Source organism: Lynx rufus, unplaced genomic scaffold (assembly GCF_022079265.1).
Source record: "Lynx rufus isolate CCGP_SWC_20201006 ecotype Redwood Valley unplaced genomic scaffold, mLynRuf1.p SCAF_14, whole genome shotgun sequence".
Taxonomy (NCBI): Eukaryota; Metazoa; Chordata; class Mammalia; order Carnivora; family Felidae; genus Lynx; species Lynx rufus.
Genome location: NW_025814828.1, coordinates 62,533,199 through 62,551,176, shown reverse-complemented (window position 1 = coordinate 62,551,176; position 17,978 = coordinate 62,533,199).

Genomic DNA, 17,978 nt, shown 5'->3' with positions numbered 1-17,978 from the left:
CTGTTTCATTGGTCTGTGTCTGTTTTTATGCCAGTACCATACTGTTTTGTTTATTATAGCCTTGTAATATATTTTGAAATCAAGAAGTAATATGCCCCAAGCATTGTTCTTTCTCAAATTTATTTGATTATTCATGGTCTTTTGTGGTTTCATATGAATTTTAAAATTCATGTTTTCGGGGCGCCTGGGTGGCGCAGTCGGTTAAGCGTCCGACTTCAGCCAGGTCACGATCTCGCGGTCTGTGAGTTCGAGCCCCGCGTCAGGCTCTGGGCTGATGGCTCAGAGCCTGGAGCCTGTTTCCGATTCTGTGTCTCCCTCTCTCTCTGCCCCTCCCCCGTTCATGCTCTGTCTCTCTCTGTCCCAAAAATAAATAAACGTTGAAAAAAAAATTATAAAATTCATGTTTTCTATTTATGTAAAAATACCACTGTGGTTTTGATAAGGATTGCATTGAATCTGTAGATTACTTTGGATAGTATGGACATTTTCACAATATTATGCCTTCCAATTCATGAACACAGGATGACTTCATTTCCTGTGCATTTAATTTATTTCATCAGTGTGTTCTAGTTTTCAGTACACAAGGCTTTCATTTCCTTAGTTAAGTTTATTCTTAAGCATTTTATTCTTTTTAATGCTATTATAAATGTCATTTTCTTAATTTCCTTTACTGATAGCTTGTTGTTATTATATAAAAATGCACTAGTATTTTGTATGTTGATTTTATGTCCTAAAATATAACTGGATTTATCTTTTCTAACAAGTTTTTTTCTTTTTATGGAGTCTTTAGGATTTTCTTTATATAAGATTATGTCACCTGCAAACAGGGATAATTTTACCTCTTCCTTTCTGATATGGATGCCTTTTATTTATTTTTCTTTCCTAATTTCTCTGGATAGCTCTTCTATTATAATTTTGAATACATGTGGCAAGAGTGAGCATTCTTGCCTTTTTTCTCATCTTATAGGAAAGTTTTGTCCGAATTTGGCAACAGGGTAATTTTGGCTTCACAAAGTGAGTTCAGGGGTGTTCCCTCCTCTTCTATGTTTTGGAAGAGTTTGAAGAGGATTGACATTAATTCCTTTTCAAATGTTTGAGAGAATTTACCAGTAAAGCAATTGGTCTGGGCTTTTCTTTGTTTTGTGGCATTTGATTACTGACTCAAACTCCATATGAGTTATAGGTCTGTTCAGACTTTCTAATTGTTCATGTTTCAGACATGGTGGGTTGTATAGTTCTATGAATTTATTAATTTCTTCTAGATTATCCAATGTATTTGCATATAATTGTTTATAGTATTCTTTTACGATTTTTGATCTGCATGGAATCAGTAATATCTTATTTTATTTAAATCTCTCTTATTTACTTAGTCTAGCTGAAGTTTTTCAATATTATATTTTCAACAAACCAACTTTTAGTTTTATTGGTGTTTCTATTATGTTTCCATTTTCTATTTCATTCATTTCTCCTTTTACCTTTGTTATATCCTTTCTATGCTAAATTGGGCTTAGTTTGTTCTTAGTTTCAAGCTCCTTATGGTATAATGTTACATTGTCTATTTAAGATCTTTCTTATTTTTTTAATGTAGATATTTATTGTTATGTTTATTTTTTTCCACACACTTATGTTTAGTTTTACTTTCTTGCTTCACATATTTTTAAAACTGCCTTGCCTATAATACTCTCTTCTTGTTTTTTCTTTATTTTTTTAAGTCGAAATCGAAGTTAGTCAACATATAGTTTAATAATGATTTCAGGAGTAGAAGGTAGTGATCCATCACTCACATACAACACCCAGTGCTCATCCTGAGTGCCCTCCCTAATGCCTGTCACCCATTTAGTCCATCCCATCACCAAAAATCCCTCCAGCAACCCTCAGTTTGTTCTCTGTATTTAAGTCTCTTATGGAAAAAAAATTTGTTAAAGGCCTTCTATGTGCCAAGTACTATAGCTATGTCATTTGCAATATCTTATTTTGAGATAGGATTTGATAGGATTTACAATAAATAAAAAAGGGGATATATTTTAGAATTTTAGTTATGCTTGGTTAAATTTTTACATATTTGCTTCTTATGTTAGATACTTACCTGACACCATTTTGAGATCACAGCTATCATTCAGATATTAATAATTTGCTTAAGATTAATTTTAGCTGCTAGTTTTTGAGAGTTAATTTAGTATAATTATCCCTGATTTGAAAAAAAAAAGGAATAAAATAGAACAAAAAACAATGCTCACGATCAACAAAACTTAAAAAAAGGTTAAAAAATCTTTAACAATATTATTCATGGAATAAATCATTCATGTAAAAAGAAATCCTAGATGTAAAAGATTCCATGGAAAGACAAACATTATGTGTTGCATAGGAGGATTCACTCAAACATCATTTTCAGCTACATTTATATTTAGAAAAATCGGTAAAATTGTTGTAAAAGATTTAAAAGTTAAACTTAATCTTTCTGTAAGAATTATAATTGATGAAAATGCAGAATTCATGAAATCTAAACATCAATTTGAAGTATTTCAGAATCTGACACGCAGAAGCATCTTCTGTCAATTTATAAATAAAAATATGTTAGCAGATAAATAAATGAGCATTTATTGTTTAATGTAGATGTTTATTGTTTAGTGTTAAGTTATTCTTAACACTGCCTTTGCTTCATTGTATAAGTTTTAGTATGTTCTGTTTCATTTCTTTTTTTCTTTTTTTCTTTTTTTTAACGTTAATTTATTTTTGAGACAGAGAGAGACAGAGCATGAACGGGGGAGGGTCAGAGAGAGGGAGACACAGAATCTGAAACAGGCTCCAGGCTCTGAGCTGTCAGCACAGAGCCCGATGTGGGGCTCGAACCCACAGACTGCTAGACCATGACCTGAGCCGAAGTCAGCTGCTTAACCGACTGAGCCACCCAGGCGCCCCTGTTCTGTTTCATTTCATTTATCTTGAAATCATAGCCTTTAATTTCTTCTTTGACCCATTGGTTGTTTACTTTCCATATATTTGTGAATTTCTTGCTTCCTCTCATTATTGATTTCTAGTTTCATACAGTTGTGGTCAAAGAAGATACTAGATATTGTTTCATTTTCTTGAATTTGTTAAGTCTTGTTTTGTGACTCTAAGATGTGATTTATCCTGAAGATATTCTGTGTGTGCTTCAGAAGAAGGTAAAGTCTGCTTCTGTTGGGTGGAATACTCTGTATGTGTCTGTTAGGTCCATTTGGTCTATAATGTTATTTAAGCCCTTCTTTCCTTATTGATTTTTTTGTCTGAATGTTCTTTCCACTATTGAGATTAGAATACTGAATTCTCCTACAGGTCATATTGTCTACTTCTCCTTTTGTTCTTTTCTGTTGATGTTTAATTTACATATTTAAGTGTTCTGATATGGAATGCATATATATTTCTAATTGTGATATCTTCCTAGTGGATTGGCACTTTCATCATTATATAAAATTCTTCTTTGTCTTTTATGGAAGTTTTTGACTTAAAGTCTATTTAGTCTGATATAATTTTAATCACTCTTGCTCTATTTTGGTTACCATTTGCATGGAATAGATTTTCTATCTTTTCAATCTCAGCCTATAGTATAGTATAATATATAATATAATGTATATATCTTACAACTTGCTTATCCATTCACCAAGGATATTTGATATTTGACAATGGAGAAAATAACATTCAATGGAGAAAAAGACACTCTTCAATAAATGGTGTTGGGATAATTGGATATATATATATATATATATATATATATATATATATAACAGAATAAAACACCACCCATATCTTACACCACTCACAAGAATTAACTCAAAAAAAAAAAAAAACTTAAATTTAAGATCTGAAACCAGGGCCTTCCTATCTTGTTGTTTGGGGACCTGAATAAGATCTGAGAGTGCACTGAATATCCTGGTCTGGGGAGTCCACCAGTTTTGTTCTTCAGACAGAAGAAACCAAGGACTGTGCTCTCTGTTTAAGAGTCACTGTTTGTCTGTAAAAATGTTGAATGGGCTATGCTGCTTCCTGTGTTCTCTGGTTAGGTTCCCTGATTGGAGTGGTTGAAGGCTGTATTCAGTGCTAAGTGGGACCAAAAATTAGGTTTCATATCTGGGCATAGCAAGAAAATAAAACTCTCTTATCTTAAGCCAACCTGCAAGTTCCCTGGCTGAACAGGACCACTGGCTTTTCCCTGACAACTGTTGAGTTCCGTCTGCTCTTCTCTTAGCTTGAGTGGTGCTGGACCACATAACTTTCAGGTATTTTAATCATCCCTTTTGGTCATAATGGTCCAGAAGACACTCTCTACAGTGGGTGGGGATATGTCTCAGCTCCTTTGCCTGGGCAGGAAGGAGAAGGGTCATCATAACCTACTCTCAAATTTTCACATAGGATTTCTGGTTAAGAGGGACCAGGAGCTACCCTCAACCTCGTTTGTGAGTCAGTTCTCCTGCCTGTTCATAGCATAGGAAGCTTCCACTCTCAGTACTTGCTTTGTTCTGGGAGCAGTCAGTCCTGCCCACTTGACTCTGGGCTCCAGTGTCAATGGGTTGCACAGCTTCGAGGGGTTGTTACTAGCACTTCTGATAGATAAGGATGGAAGACACTCTTCATAGCAGGTGGGGCTGTTAATCAGCACCTTACCTGAACATGGGCATACCAGGCTCTAGGGCAAAGATATCAGCCAGGCAGATCTGCATCTTGCTGAGTTCCCTTATTAAAACGTGCCCTTGATTGTTCTGCAGATGACTAAAACTGCTGGTTGGGATTACTACTTGAGCACTATAGGTATGAAACTGATGTGCCAAGATCCCTGTGCTGATTTTTGTAAGCCCCTCCTTGATTATTTATCACAGATCCCCAGGTGCTGGGCCCTACATATTCCCCTGAAATCCTTATGGTACAAAATCAGAGTAGGGGCCCACAAAGTTACCCCCAATGCCAGGGGAAGCTGGATGCACCTTATCCCCACTCTGTGATTTCTTTTCCCACTGCAGGAACTGGAGACTCAAGGGAGATCTCACCATGTGGTATTGCACTCTCCTGGGGGAGGAGAAATGTGATCAAGTTGTAGCTGCTTCTCTTACTCTTCTAATGCAGTCTGTCTGGGTCTCAGAGGTAGGATTGGGTGCTTGAGCTCCAAACCTGTGTTCTAGGGTTATCTCAGTGTTGTCTTGTTCTTGCATAGTTGTTAATTGTTCTTGTGAGGGAGAACAAAGTCATGGACAATTTATGTTGTCATTTTGGTGTCATTATTCTCAGTCATTATTTTTTGAATAAGCTTTCTGATCCTTTCTTTCCCTTCTTCATCAGTGTGACTCCATAATTCTTGATGGTGTCTTTTAAGTCCCTTAAACTTTTTTCACTCTTTTTCATTTTTGTCTGCCTCTGATTAAATTATTTCCAATAACTTGTTTTCAACTTCCCTGATTCTATCTTCTGTTTGATCTAGTCTGCTGTTCAACTCCTCTAGTGATTTTTTTTTCAGTTTAATTATTGTGATTTTCAGCTCCATAATTTCTGTTTGGTACTTTTAATATTTTCTATCTTTGTTGAAATTTTCACTTTGTGCATTGTTTTTTGACCTCAGTGAGCATCTTTATGATATTTATTTTGAATTCTCTGGTAGGTAAGGCATATATTTCTATTTCATTAAGTTCAATTTCTGAAGCTTTATCTCACTCTTTTGTTTGGAATATATTTTCCCAATTCTTCATTTTCCCATTGAATCTCTGTGTTGTAGTCTGCATATTAGGCAAATAAGCCATCTTTTCAGGCCTCATACAGGAGAAAATCTCCACCAGTCAGCTCAGCTATATATTTTGAGATCCTCTCAAAACTATGTGCTAATTTAACACATTTTCTTTTTTGTTTGCATCCCTTGTATGCTAAGTCTCATAGATGCCCCAGGATAAGAGAAACCATTGGGCAGCATCCAGAAAAGTTAGACTACTGGAAACTTCATCCAACTTTTTTCCTCTCCTGGGAGAATTTGGGAACTGGGTTTTTTATTTGCTCACTCTATGCTAAACTGGGTGGTGGTGGCAGGGGTTTATGTCAACTGCCATTTGAAATACCCATCTCTGTTCTTACTTGCTCCCAGGTGGCTAGGTTATGTCAGGTTCCATCATCACTATGAAATAGGCAAGTTAAAAGCTATTCCTGTGGGCAGCCATCAGAATAGTTGTGCTTTGGATGCCCAGAACAATCTTTTTTCCTCTCCAGGGAGAAACAGACAGCTGTGGTTTTTGTCTGATCAATTTATGCTTATCCAGGGAGGGTAGTCATGGCTTTTATAATCACAAGCCATCATTTTTATTCTCTTCCACGTGGCTAGATTGTGCCAAACCTGTCAGAGCTCCAAGACTGGTAAGAGAAATGCCAGTTTTTTGGACATTCTTGGAGAATCCGGAGTGTTGGATGCATGGATCAACATTTTCCCTCTGTAAAGGGAGGTTGAGAACTGGGATATTTCATCTGATTTTTCTGTGCTGAACAGTGGGGAAGAGGTATGGCTTCTGTCATCTCAGAGCTCTTAAACTGGCGGAATAGAATTCAGTCATCTGGAAAGCCTTCTTCGAAGTTTGGTCTCTTCACATGTGAACTAAGTCTTTCACTCCCCTGAGATAAACTAGGTGCTAGAGGATCTCTTCCTGGTCATGTCACAATGCTGAGAGTAGGGATTTTGGTGAAAGAGTATCCTGAATCTCCTTATTTGTTTCAGTGAATCAAGTGTCATGTTTGGTTGTACAGGAGGCTTTCAATTAGTGTCTGAATTTCTCACAAAGGTAATTTGTCCATGAATGATTGCTGAATAGATGTGTTTGTGGGGGGAAAGCAGGGTCCAGGGTTTCCTCTTCACCATCTGTTAATGTTACACCACACATTATTTCCTTTTATGGTAGGTTTGCTAGACTTACATTTATCCTTGATTTTAGGAATACATTGGACAAAGTTTCTTGTTACAATCTAGTGGAAAAAAATTGAAGTACATGGGCTGAATAATGCTGATTGGATTACTCTACTCAAAGATAATTAACAGATTATTGACAATCTGAAAGCCAAATTTTTAAAAATATGTCCCAAAATTTTGTTTTGACATTGTATAAAGGCCTTAATGCAAGCATAAATTATAAGGATAGTTAGTATGGTGGATATTGGGACTCAGGAAGATGACAAACCTGCTGGAAAAAAAAGGAATATAACCGGAGGAACTTAAAGGAATAGAAGAAATTTAGCCTAGAAAACAGAAATTTTGAGAAGAGAGTATGATATCTATTTCCTAGAACTCCTATTATATGCTATATTTAGACTTTGTATGCTTAACGAAAAGTGGAACATAGAAAAATTGATGAAAATTACAGAAAACCATATTTAGGTTTAGTAAAAGAACACATTTCTAGTAATGGAATATTCTGCTTCTCATAGCATGTCAACTTCCTCATCCCTAGAAATTATTTAGCTCAGTTTTGATACCCCTTTGCATAGCATGCTATATAAAGGATTAGGATATTGGGTGGGTAGCTATTTACTCTGGATCAATTCTGATAACACTTTGTCTCTTAGATTCTACTAAAAGGAGGCTATGATTACTTTTAAATGTTACCTGCCATTACTGATTCATGGTCTTAATTAACAAAAACAAATATTTTACCAGGACATAATATTATCAGTAACTCCAAATGTACAGAATGTTTTTGACAAAGATATAAATCTTAGGTAATTGTCAAATTTGAAGGTATGGCCAGAAGAGAAAACAGAATAGGAAGTGAAGTACAGCAGGAAAAGAAATTGAGGTTAAGATATTTCCTTTTTCTTTTCAAATTTTTTTTAAGTTCCAGTCATTTAACACACAGTACAATATTTGTTCAAGAGAGAATTCAGTGATTCATCACTTACATATAATATCCAGTGCTCTTCATAACAAGTGTTCTCCTTAATACTCATCAACCATCTATCCCACCCCCCACCCACCTTCTTCAATCAACCCTCAGTTTGTTGTCTATCTTTAAGAGTCCCTATGGTTTGTTTCCCTCTATCCCTCTCTCTTTTTCCTTTTTTTCTCCCCTTCCATATGTTCATTTGTTTCTTAAATTCTACATATGAGTGAAATCATATGGTATTTGTCTTTCTCTGACTTTGTCATTTAGCATTATACTTTCTAGATCCATTTACTGATCTATGTTGTTGCAAGTGGCAAGATTTCATTCTTTTTTATGGCTGAGTAATATACCACATCTTTAACCATTCACCAATAGATGTGCATTTGGGCTCTTTTGGTAATTTGGTTCTTATTGATAATGCTGCACTAACATCAGGGTGCATGTACCCATTTGAATCTGTATTTTTGTATCTTTTAAACATTTGAAAAACCTCCACCCTGTTTTCCAGAGTATCTGCACCAGTTTGCATTCCCACCAACAGTGTAAGGGCATTCCCCTTTCTTCACATCCTCACCAACATTTGTTGTTTCTTGCATTACTTTCAGCCATTCTGACAGGTGTGAGGTGGCATCTCAACATGGTTTTGATTAATGAAGATAAAGTCTTGAATGTGGGAAAGTAGGTGGCAAATACAGTTGCAAAAGAGCATATGAATAAGAAGTTGTGTGTGATTTAAAGCATTAAATTGGTACAATTTAATGGAAAATATGAGAATTCATTTGAAGTCCCTTGCTTATGCCTAGCAAACCAGGCAATTAAATTTTGACTCTGTTGAATATCTCATTTTGCCTTAAGAACATCCTTGTGACTAAAGCCCACTGCTGAGTATAGCCCACACCTTTGAAGTCATGTGTCCAGCTGTGTTTTTCAATTAGCATAGCATTTCCATTGGAGTTTTATCTGTTTGTCATTTTGAGTCTATAAAGGAGAAAGAAAGCTAAAATTCTAATTGAAGAATAAGCTAAGGTATAATAGAAAGATCAGAACTAGATTATATTTGACTCAAAATAATAGGGCTTATTCACCACAACTCATGAATTTACCAATATATTTCATACAATTTTACTGTATTATTATTTTTCTTTCCTTATCACTTCTATACTTCTTAAAGTGATACATTATCACTATGGTACCACTGGTAAACAACTTAGCAAGATTTTAAGGTGGGACAGTTACACAATATTGTAATTATTTTTATTGTTAAAAAAAGAACAAGTATATTTCTCAAAATGTTACCATATATTAAAGTTACAAAAGAAGACATGAAAATAATGCATGATGCTAAAATCTCAGAATTAGAAATTGAAATTTGGGATCAAAAAAGTAAAAAAAAAAATTACCCATGTAATTTGATTATTCTATTTTCATCAAATCAATGTTTGATTTCCTTTTATTCTTTCTCAGGCTAAGAAGGACACTAAGCATGAATTCACTTTGCCAAAAATACATGGACAGACAATATCCAAGTGGTATTTTATAAATGGCATTATATAAATAAATTAAACACTGCCTAAATTCCTAAATGCTGATTGCAATATTCTACTTTGTTTCTTGTAAATATTATATAAGAAACTGAATCAAAACTACTTGGATACAGGAAATTAGAGAGTTTATGCTACTTTAATAATTTATAGTATAATGGTTAAAAGATATGTTCTTGATTCTAACACTTAGGGCTTGAATCTACACTTGAGCAAGTTATCTTATCACCGTGTGCTTCAGTCTCTTAATCTGTAAAATGTGCAAAATAGTACTACATAATTCTTTAACTCTCATGCATGTTAAATAGAACAATCCATTAAATCATTTAGCAGTGCCTGATACAAAGTGAGCACTCAATAAATGGTCATTGTCATCACTAAGAAACATATCTGTCTACCCTAGGAGGGGAGTTCTGTCTCCACAGTCCATTCAGCCACTTTGCTGACAGAAACAAAGTTCAAATTCTGGAAATCAATGTTTAAAGTTTGCCACAATTGGGCTTTCCTTCCCACTTCAGATTTAGGGGGGAAAAAGTAGTCTACAGAATAGAGATTTAAAAGGCTTTCTGTATTAAATGGAAAGATGTCAGGTGCTTGGGTGGCTCAGTTGGTTAAGCATCTGACTTTGACTCAGGTCATGATCTCATTGTTTGTGTGTTTGAGGCCTGCATCGGGCTCTGTGCTGACAGCTCAGAGCCTAAAGCCTGCTTTGGATTCTGTGTGTGTCTCTCTCTGTCTTTTCTCTGCTCAGGCTCTGTCTCTATCTCTCTCAAAAATAAATAAACATTTACTTTTTTTTAAAAAGATAAATGGAAAGATGTCCAAACTTAACTTTTTGAATTATAATGAGAAAAGGTAAAGTTCTACATTCATCTAGAGTGAAAATACACACACATACCATACTACTTAAGAGTAATAAAAATCATGCTGTATTCAAATAATCTTGGGCTCCATTACTTGCTTTCATACAGAGCTTAATATAAAAAATGCACACGAAAGTTTTTTCTGTCACATGAATTTTATTTCTTCTACTGCTCAAGGCAGTTGTTACAGATCTATACCCTATAATTGGGCCCATCAAAACTGACTTGGATTAATTTCTTCAGAATCTTGGTTACTACTGATAAGTGAAGTTTTTATGATTGGTTAATGGCTCCCTAATTGCTAATGTGTTATATGTCTTGCAACATACTTTATTTTACTAGAGGTCTTTAGGACACCATCAGAACCATTACCTCTGAGCCTCAATTTCCACATCTGTAAAAGCATAAGATAAAATCTATGCTCTTATTTCATAGAATTGTTAAAGATTAAATTAATTACTTGTAAGATTTTGAACATTATAGAGTTGTATACAAATATAAAGATAATCACTCACTAACTCACTCAATTAACAGTAACTTACTGTGCACCTAAAATATGCCAGGTATCATTCTAGGACCTCTGCTCTTGTGTAGGTTCTTGTCTTATAGGTGAAGATTCACAAACAATGTATAGAATAAGTAAATCATATAGTCCATTAGAAATTTATAAGTAATATAAAAATAGAACAGTGTAAATAGTATTGGGATTTTAGTGCAAGAGTTTGCAATTTTAAATGCAGTGTACCTCATTGAGAAGGTAATATGAGAAAAAAAGACTTGAAGTACTTGAAGAAGTGAGCCATGTAGATATTTGGAGAAAAAGTATCCCAGGCAGCAGAGGAAATAGTCAGAATGAAGACTTTAAGGGTAACACATGTATGACAATTAAAAAAAGAAAAAGAATTCAGTGTGATTAGAATATAATGCACAAGGAGGAGAAAAGTAGATAGTATAGGCAGTATTGAAGAGGTAAATGTGAGGGATTAAAAGTAAAGAAAAATTGATCATATACCGCCTTGTAAGTCATGTTGATGACTTTAATTCCACTAGGAGTAAAATGGGTAGCCACTGAAAGCCCATTGCATGGACAAACCTGACTATTCTTACAACTATGCTGAAAGCACACTATAGAGGGCAAAGAAGGGCAGCAGCAGAGACAGACGAGACCAGTAATCCAAATGAGAGATGATGGTAGTGATAGGGTTAAAGTAATTAAAATTAAAATAGGTATAATGTTGAAGATAGTGCCAACAGACTCTTCTGGCTAATTGAATGTGGGGTTTTAGACAAAGGGAGGAACAAAAGATGACTCTAAAGTTTTTGACATAGGATGTCAAAGGATGGACAAAGGATGGAGTTGTCATTTACTCTATGATGGAAGGTTGAGAATAGAGAAAATGAAAGTGTGAAGATCAGGAATTCAGTTTGAAGATAAACTATCTATTAGACACTCAGGTGAAGATGTTGATTAGATAGTTGGATATATGAATCTTGAATTTGGGAGAGATATCAGATCTGGAGATGTAAATGTAGGCTTTATTTGGCATGTAGATGTTATTTCAACTTGTAAGAATGAATGGGATCTCTAAGTTGAGCTGAGCTTTAAGAAATTTCAATACTAAACAATTGGGGAAAGGGAAAAAAAACTAGCAAAGGAGACTAGAAAAGAATAAATGAATAGCCAGAAGTTAAATCATGAAAATGTGGTATCTTGGAAGCTAAATGAAGAAAATGTATCAAAGAAGAAGGTGTGATTGACTATGTCAAATACTGCTGATAGATGAAGTCAGATGTAAGGTGATCACTGAAATTTTAACAAGTTTTGGTGGAGTAGTGAGGGGTAAAGTCTGGTTGGAGTGTGTTTAAGAGAATGTGAAGGGAAGAATTCAGTAACAAATGTAGAAAACTTTTTTCAGAGAGGTTTGCTGTTAAGGGGAGGAGAGAATTTGAATTACAATTGGCAATAAAAGTATGACCAAAAGATGATTTTAAAATCTATATTTTCAACAAGGTATTCAGAATAATATGAGATAATAATAAAAGCATGCTGGTGGGAATTATACATTAAAGAGGAAAAATAGTCTACAAAGAATATAGAGAGATGATTAATTGAGGGAATGGGTGAGAGGAGATAAAATCTAGTGAACAAGTAGAAAGAATTGACCTAACATAAAAGTGTGGATAGTTCATCCATGATAACATTTGGGACAGCAGAATATTAATAATTCACATGAAAGATTCTGACCTTTGGAATCTCAAGTCTTCTGGAAGGCTGTGTAGGAAATATTTTGGAACACAGGGCTCTGTAGCACCTCTGAAAACATACTATGTAAAAATAAATAGGCCAGCAAATCCACTAACTCGTTAGGCAAATTTGAATTTTGGCATTTAATTTGTGGAGCCTCGGCTTCATTCAGAAAATGAATAGATGGGTCACTTAAGGTAGTTTTTATCTTTAACAATTTTTGATGCTATAGTGTGCACTTGTCTAGATTTAATAGGTGAAAAACATTCTATACTCTCTGGAACCTTTTTTACATATGTTGAGTTGGTGTATGGTCTTGAGCAAGCCACAGCTAAACCAACTATAGTTACTTTTAGAAGGAAGCCTGCATTGTGGACAGGCACACACACACACACACACACACACACACTTTCTTTCAGCCCTATCTTATGATGAAAAGAGATAGAATGATAACTCTCTTCCCCACAGTAATATGGAATAAATATATAAGAAAGATTTCTTTTTACTTTTTTAAAAATATAATTTACTGTCAAGTTGGCTAACAGTGTATACAGTGTGCTTTTGGTTTTGGGGGTAGATTCCCATGATTCATCACTTACATAGAATACCCAGTGCTCATCCCAACAAGTGCCCTCCTCAATGCCCATCACCCATTTTTCCCTCTACCTGCCCCCCCATCAACCCTCAGGGTGTTCTCTGTATACAATGGAAGACTACTACTTGACAATGAGAAAGAATGAAATCCTGTCATTTGCAGCAACTTTGATGGAACTGGAGCGTATTATGCTAAGTGAAATAAGTCAAACAGAGAAAGACAGATATATTTTTTGACTCACATGTGGAACTTGAGAAACTTAACAGAAGGCCATGGAGGAATGGAAGGGGGAAATAGTTACAGAGAGGGAAGGACATAAGAAATAATTTTAAAAGATGCATGAAATGTATTCAGAGATATTTTACGGCACTTTAAAACACTGGAAATGGTTAGCTATATGAAAAATTTGTAGACTCTCTGGTCATTTATTCCTGCACATAGAAGTTTTTATTTTTATTTTCCTCATTATATTGGCCTACTTATATTCATGCTTGACTGTTGTCCTAGGAATTTATTCCAAACTTTGTTCACACGAAGTAGTTCATCTTTTCTTTTTTACTCTTAGAATTCTAATTTTAGATGTGATCCCTAGAGACAGTGAATACTCAAATATCTGGACAGAGTAGCTCCAAGTGTCTTTTATCATCTTTTCCATAATTTTTAACCCTTTAGTAGGGTTCTTGGGGGCATCCTCTTTTCTGTTGGAATCAAATTTATTGGTCCAAATTTTCATCCTAAATCTATGGGAAAGTTGTTATAATGTAATCTTGTCTGCATTCTTTTAAACTTTCATATAAACCCAAGCTTGATATGTCAACATCAAAGGCTATCACTTTTCTGGAAATGGAATTGTTTTGCTTCTATCCAGTACTAAAGACAAGGGGGACAAAAAAGGTATCTTAGTTAATTGCATGAGGAGCAAAGGTAGATGCTAAATGCACTTGAAGGGCTTCTCAGATCTATTGCCGGGTACTTCTCAAAGTAAACATTGCTGCTCTTGAGGTTTCTATTCTCTCAGAAAATCCATTCATTGTTTCCATGAAAATATTATCACTGTGCCTATTGTCATTGTTATTGACATGGCAGTGAGATTCAGAGTCCCTCTCTCTGAAACAAAGAGCAAGTTGTAGATTTTCTGAAGTATCACAAAATCTAAGTCAATATAGTGCCCTGACAAAATGAGGTAGAAGAATTTACACTGACTGAAAGGAATTTTACATATATTAATTTTGGGAGGAAGTATAATGTCATGTTTATTCCTTGATCTTTGGAAACAAGCAGTAATTTGGCTAGTTTCTAACAGAGGAATTTTATATCCTAAGCCAGAATTTTAAAAATTCTGGAATTTAATTATCCTATAACAAAGAATAGTCATATCCATTTACCTACAGTCTTAATAATTTCAAAAATAATATAATGGTAGCCAAATTACTAATTAAGTAGTTCATTCATAAATTAAAATATATTTATTAAATACTATTAACTGTTAAAGTGAATGAAATAGTTATATGAACTGACTTAAGAAAGTGTTCATTTTTAATTTTGGTGAAAAAAACCAATTTATACAACACAAAATAATACTATTATATAAATAGTAGTATTATATAAATATCACAAAGGTACTGGATTGTAGAAAAGGGTGATTTCTTGGGAATGATATTGAAGTTAAGATAGGGGAAGATTGGGGCACCTGGGTGACTCTGTTAGTTAAGCATCTTACTCTTGATCTTGGCTCATGTCATGGTCTCATCGTTCGTAGGATCAAGCCCCATGTTGGGCTGTGCACTGAGAGCATGGAGCCTGCTTAGGATTCACTCCCTATCTCTATTTCTCTCAAAATAAATACATAAACTTAAAAAAAGTTAGAGGAAGATTTATTTTTATAATACATGTCTAAGCAATAACCCCAAGTGAAAACGTATGAGATTGCAGTTGATGATTATTTTACCATTTTCTATATTTTGTATGTTTTATATGATAATCAGGTGCTATCTTTGTAATTAGTAAAATAACAGGCTAAGCCAAATAAAAGTATTCATTGAGAAACTATTTTTATCTTAGGCACCCAGGTTGCAGGGGAAGGAAAAAGCACAGTATAAAAATGAATAGATATGGCATGGCCATGAAGAAATTTACTGCAGACAAACATTGACAGTGGCGGGAAAGAGTGAACCCAAGCCTCTAAAGCAAGCATAGGAGATAAGGAGTATAAAAATTTGTAATTAGTTAACTAATTAATTAATATTTCATTTAATCTTTATTTATTTTTTATTTCTTTAATTATTTTCTTTTTTTTTTTTTTAATTTTTTTTTTCAACGTTTTATTTATTTTTGGGACAGAGAGAAAGACAGAGCATGAACGGGGGAGGGCCAGAGAGAGAGGGAGACACAGAATGGGAAACAGGCTCCAGGCTCTGAGCCATCAGCCCAGAGCCCGACGCGGGGCTCGAACTCACGGACCGCGAGATCGTGACCTGGCTGAAGTCGGACGCTTAACCGACTGCGCCACCCAGGCGCCCCTCTTTAATTATTTTCAATATAATTTGCCAAATTGGCTAACATACAGTGAGTAAAGTATGTTCTTGGTTTCTGGGATAGATTCCCTTGATTCATTGCTTACATACGACACCCAGTGCTCATCCCAACAAGTGCTCTCTTCAATGCTCATCACCCATTTTCCCCTTTCCTCCACCTCCCCATCAACTCTAAGTTTGTTCTTTGTATTTAAGAGCCTTTTAAAGTTTGCCTCCCTCTATCTCTGTTTATAAGCATTTTTCCCATTCCCTTCCCCCATGGTAATCTGTTAAGTTTGTCAAGGTCCACATATGAGTGAAAACATATGGTATCTGTCTTTCTCTGATGGACTTATTTAACTCAGCATAATACCTTCCAGTTCCATCCACTTTGCTGCAAATGGCATGATTTAATATTTCTCCTTGCCAAGTAGTATTCCATTGTATATATTAACCACATCTTTTTTTTAATTTAATGTTTATTTCTTTTTGAGAGAGACACAGAGCATAAGCGGAGGGTGGGGAGAGAGAGAGAGAGAGAGAGAGAGAGAGAGAATTTGAAGAAGGCTCCAGGTTCTGAGCTGTCAGCACAGAGCCCGATGCAGGGCTTGAACTCACAAGCTGTGAGATCATGACCTGAGCTGAAGTCGAACACCCAACCAAGTGAGCCACCCAGGTGCCCATAACCACATCTTCTTTATCGATTCATTGCTTGATGGACATTTAGACTCTCTCCACAATTTGGCTGTTGTTGAAAGTGCTGTTATAAACATTGGGGTACATGTGCACCTATGAATCAGCACTCCTGTATCCTTTGGATAAATTCCTAGTAGTGCTATTGCTGGGTCATAGGGTAGATCAATTTTTAATTTTTTTAGGAATCTTCATCACAATGTTTTCCAGAGCGAATGTACCAGTTTGCATTCCTACCAACAGTGCAAGAGGTTTCCCCTTTCTCCACATCCTTGACAGCATCTGTTGTCTCCTGAGTTGTTAATTTTAGCCACTTTGATAGGTGTGAGATGGTATCTCAGTGTGGTTTTGACTGATGATTACTGATGTTGAGCATCTTTTCATGTGTCTGTTGGCCATCTGGATGTCTTTGGAAAAGTGTCTATTCATGTCTTTTGCCCACTTCTTCACTGGATTATTTGTTGTTCAGGTGTTGAGTTTGGTAAAATTTTTTTACAGATTTTGGATAGTAACCCTTTATCCAATATGTCATTTGCAAATAAATTTTCCCATTCTGTTGGTTGCCTTTTAGTTTTGTTGATTGTTTCCTTTGCAGTTCATAAGCTTTTTTATCTTGATGAGGTCTCAATAGTTCATTTTTGCTTTTAGTTCCCTTGCCTTTGGAGATGTTTTTAGCAAGAAACTGCAGCAGCTAAGATCAAAGAGGTTGTTGCCTGCTTTCTCCTCCAGGTTTTATGGTTTTCTGTCTCACATTCAAGTCCTTTATTCATTTTGAGTTTATTTTTGTGAATGATGTAAGAAAATGGTCAAGTTTCATTCTTCTGCACTTTGCTGTTCAGATCTTCCAGCATCATTCACTAAAGAAACCATCTTTTTTCCCATTGAATACTCTTTCTGCTTTGTCAAAGATTAGTTGACCTTACATTTGTAGGTCCAATTCTGGGTTCTCTATTCTATTCCATTGGTCTATGTATCTGTTTTTGTGCCAGTACAATGTTGTCTTCATGATTACAGCTTTGTAGTAAATATGTAGCCAAGAATCCTTTATACAGCAAGCCTGTAATTCAGAATAAAAGAAGAGAAAAAGGTTTTCCCATCTATTTTCTGCCTCCAAGAGACCCATTTTAGACCTGAGGACACCTTCAGATTGAAAATGAGGAGATGGGAACCATATATCATGTTACTGGAAGCCAAAAGAGAGCTGGAGTATCCATGCTTATATAAGGCAAACTAGATTTTAAACTAAAGGCTATAACAAGAGATGAATAAGGACATTATATTATAATTATGGAGTCTATCCATCAAGAAGAGCTAACAAGTATAAATGGTCTGAATTTGGGACTATCCAAATATATAACAATTAACCAAAAATGTAAGCAGTCTTATTGGTAAGAATGTGGTAATTGAAGGGGACTTTAATACTCCACTTACAATAATGGACAGATCATCTAGGCAGAAAATCAATAAACAATGGCCCTGAATGATACAGTGGACCAGATGGACCTGACAGATATATTCAGAATTTTTCATCCTGGAGAATCTGAATACACATTCTTATTGAATGCAAATGAAAAGTTTCCAAGATAGATCACATACTGGGTCACAAAACAACCCTCAGTAAATATAAAAGAATTGAGATCATACCATG